Source organism: Mandrillus leucophaeus, unplaced genomic scaffold (genome assembly GCF_000951045.1).
Source record: "Mandrillus leucophaeus isolate KB7577 unplaced genomic scaffold, Mleu.le_1.0 Scaffold1412, whole genome shotgun sequence".
NCBI classification, from domain to species: Eukaryota; Metazoa; Chordata; class Mammalia; order Primates; family Cercopithecidae; genus Mandrillus; species Mandrillus leucophaeus.
Window position 1 is genome coordinate 5,535 of NW_012101380.1, and position 3,463 is coordinate 8,997.

Genomic DNA, 3,463 nt, shown 5'->3' on the forward strand with positions numbered 1-3,463 from the left:
TTAAAATCTTTCTTTACTGCAAATCACCATCGGGATAAATTGGTTTTGTTTGTGCAGGAGGCCAGAAGAACTTGTTTGGGAATTATAAGAGTGGATGGAGGAGCTGCCTATCCCTAACCCACGGTCTTGTCCACAGATCAGCCTCACAAAGGGAAAGATCCCTGGATGGGGATACAGTGGAAGCTCATTCTCTTAGTGACCTGGGGACATTGGCACGAGATGAAGCTTTTCAGGAGTGGAAATTGCAGTTGATTTCTGTGCCTTTCCTGTTTCCTGGGAGGTGGGCCAGGTCACAGTGTTAGCAGGAAGGGAACAGAACAGTCAGCCTAGTTAGAGGGAGTGTCTGGGGAAGGCCTAGGGATGGAGGAAGAAGCTGTGTAGGACAGGGCTTGCCAGGTAGAATGAAGTGGGAGGAAGATGAGGGACACAGAGAAGCAGAGAGAGGCAGAGACAACATGACAGTGAACAGTGGGGCATACAGTGACTTCAGTGACCCCAGGGACCAGGTGTTCCCGTTTCCACAGTCCAGGACCAGGGAGCCCTGAAAACCCTCTAGTGGCCAAAGAGCTTCAGAGTAACACATGAAGTGGGATGGCTTTAGGGGCAAGAGGAAGTTGGGGGATGAAACGTGGGTGTCAGCCTCTGAAGGACAAGGGACAGGTGTGGCGAGAATTTCCTAGGATTCTTCATCCAGGATCCAGTCTCTAAAGCGGTTATGGATCATTCATTCCTTCATTCAATTCCTTCATTTGTTATGTGAGAGCACCTGAGGGTGTGTCTCCCACTGGACTTGTGCTGGTGCGGGGTGTGAGTGGGAAATGAAAACAAGGTCCTCTCTTTTATCCTGTCATGCCAGTGACATGGACACTTTGGGAAACATAGGATTTCAGGTTCAGTGATAGTTGTTAAGATCTGAGGGGGATGCCTGGACATTTTTTGTACTGACTCTGATGGTTGAGGCTGGTGATTTAGTTCTGGAGTGCAGACTAATCAGCTGACCATTTGCTCTCACTCCTTTGAGGTTTGGATGCCTAAGAAGAGAGGATTTGAGCCAATAAATTACTACAGGGTCATTGGAACCCAATAAGCCTTCACTTCTGGTGGAGGAGAGGATGGGCCTGTGGCTCCAGACAGACCTCATGTGACCCTGATCTGCCTTTTGTGTTTGTGTGACTCTGGTTCAGTGACTGTGCCTTCCTGTGCCTCAGTTATCTCCCAGTCAAATAAGCTAAATGGCAAATGGACTGTGGGTTTTCATGCTATCTGTGAATAAATTGTAAATTCTTCACAGTCATCGGACCTAATACTTGGCACAGTGGAGGTGTTCACACAAACAGCATTTATTGTTATTCACTTCCATGAGAGAGCACCTTTATTTCAGATCTCTGTGGACAAACTGCTGCCAGGTACATTTTCTGTCTTCTGTTTCTGCTTCTGGGGACATTAGACTACCTATGGAGTGTCCTAAGCCCCACAAGGCAGTTGGCTGATCGCCTACAAAGCTTGCCTTTCTGTCCTCTCCACTCTGAGTGTCAGGTGAAGAAAGGTCTGTCCTTGACCAGATGAGGTTCTGAGGGCTGAGCCCTCGCTAGTGAGCAGCTCCAGGAGACACTGTCGTCAGACAGCTGGTGAATCCTTGGTCCCAGTAAGCCCTGTCACAACCCAGAAGTGACACAAGCTCCTCAGCTTTATCTGGAGTAAGGATTTAGGGACGGGGTCTGGGGTTGAGGCTTCTTGGGCTGAGCTTCTCTGAGAGTATCTCAGGGGTCCTCTTTGGCAAAGCCCTACTCACTTCTCCAGGGTCTTTCTCAGGGTCAAGTTTATGAAGAGGTCATGAGGTGCTTGGCTGAGGCTGATCTCCTCCTGGTGAGCACCCCCCATCCCATCAGACTGTCCTTCCTGTGCAGCAAGTGTCTAGAGGTTCTGGAGGCAGGAAAGGAATTCTGATCTGTTGTAGTTTGTCTCCTCTGTGTGTGTCCTGCACTAAAGCCAAAATCCAAACATGCGACATAATGCAGAGAGGGACACAGGCACAGTCCAGGCCTGACCATCCTGTGTGTGCAAAGTAGAAGTGACCCCCACCCCCCAACAACCAGGGATCATGTGGAATCACTCACCATATAAGGTGAAATGTCCAGTTACTCCTTCAGTCCTGTAACCTCGCTTTATGATTTTTACGGTGTAGGATCCTGCGTCCTTCTGGTTCACACTCTGGATCAGCAGGGATGCATTGGAATATACTCTTTCTCGTCCACTGTATGCAGGCCCAAATATAATTCTTTCAGTGTCTATTGTATATGCTGTAATGTAATGTTGGAGGTCCATTATTTGCCCTTTGTACCAGATGTAGGCAACAGGATTCTTGGGTAAATTGTGTACAAGTAGAAGAACATCATTCCCCTCGGAAATATTGGTTGGCTGAGCTTCAATTGTGACTTGGGCAGTGGTGGGCGAGTTCCAGAAGATTAAAAGTGATGCTAGTAGGTGGAGAGAGCATCAGTCAATATTGAGACCTATGTATTGGGGTGAAAAGATGGGGCCATGTATCCTGAGAAGATCTCTTCAATCATCAGCCTTGAAGACACACACGCACACACACACACAAAATCCACACATACCTCTTTTTGTGTGTGTGTGTGATTGTGTGTTTGTGTCCTACTGTCCTACTGTCCTACTGGGTGAAGGTCAGTGGCATGAACCCATTCCTTCAATACTTCTGACCTCGGCATTTTTCTGTTTGGAATTCTCTTCCCCAGAGGTCTGCACGGCTCCCTCCACACTGCCCTCAGGTCCTGCTCACATCAGGGCATCCTTAGACTTCTTTCCTGATACCTCGTTCAGAGACACTGGGTCTTCCCTTTCTGACCTTTCCCTGCTCTGCTCCCTCCGGAGCTCTTATCAACACCTGACCGCACATTCTAGATCTCTTTGCATGTCTGTCTTCCTCCCCATGAGAGCATGAGCTCCCTGAGGACAGGGACTTTTATGATCTTGGTTGCACCCCAGTGCCTGGCACAGGCTGCAGACTCTTGCAGATGTGAGGGTTCCAAGGGCCCTCCATGCCAGGGCTTTTTTTTTTTCTTTCCTCAATTGTTGAGGTTTTTGCTGAGGACAATGTTTCATGCCCTGCTTACATTTTCATTTGAAGTGCAATCTGATAATAGTTATTATTATCATTTTTCAAAATGTGGTGTCCAGTGATGATTAACCAGGAAACAAGAACACTTGAGATTTTCCTTCCTCTTACCAATTCCGGTTCAATGTGATTTTCCTGTTTTGACCCCTGTCCCTTTTGCATATATTTTTCCCTATCCAGGCTCCAACAGAGCCTTGTTTCCTGTATTTTTTTGTTGTTGTTTTTTGAAACAGAGTCTCTTACTGTCAGCCAGGTTGGCGTGCAGTGGCACAACCTCCGCTCACTGCAACCTCTGCCTCTTGGGTTCATGCAATTCTCCTGCCTCAG

At 47.9% G+C, this 3,463-nt stretch overlaps 1 pseudogene across 1 annotated transcript in view; it reads right to left on the bottom strand.

Annotated features, from left to right (window-relative positions):
- Positions 1 to 3,463, bottom strand: part of LOC105535099 — a 13,133-nt pseudogene that overhangs the window by 5,216 nt on the left and 4,454 nt on the right. The window contains exon 2 of the transcript XR_001005382.1: positions 2,118 to 2,477. The product of XR_001005382.1 is annotated as a pregnancy-specific beta-1-glycoprotein 2-like (transcript). The remainder of the gene's footprint in view (positions 1 to 2,117; positions 2,478 to 3,463) is intronic.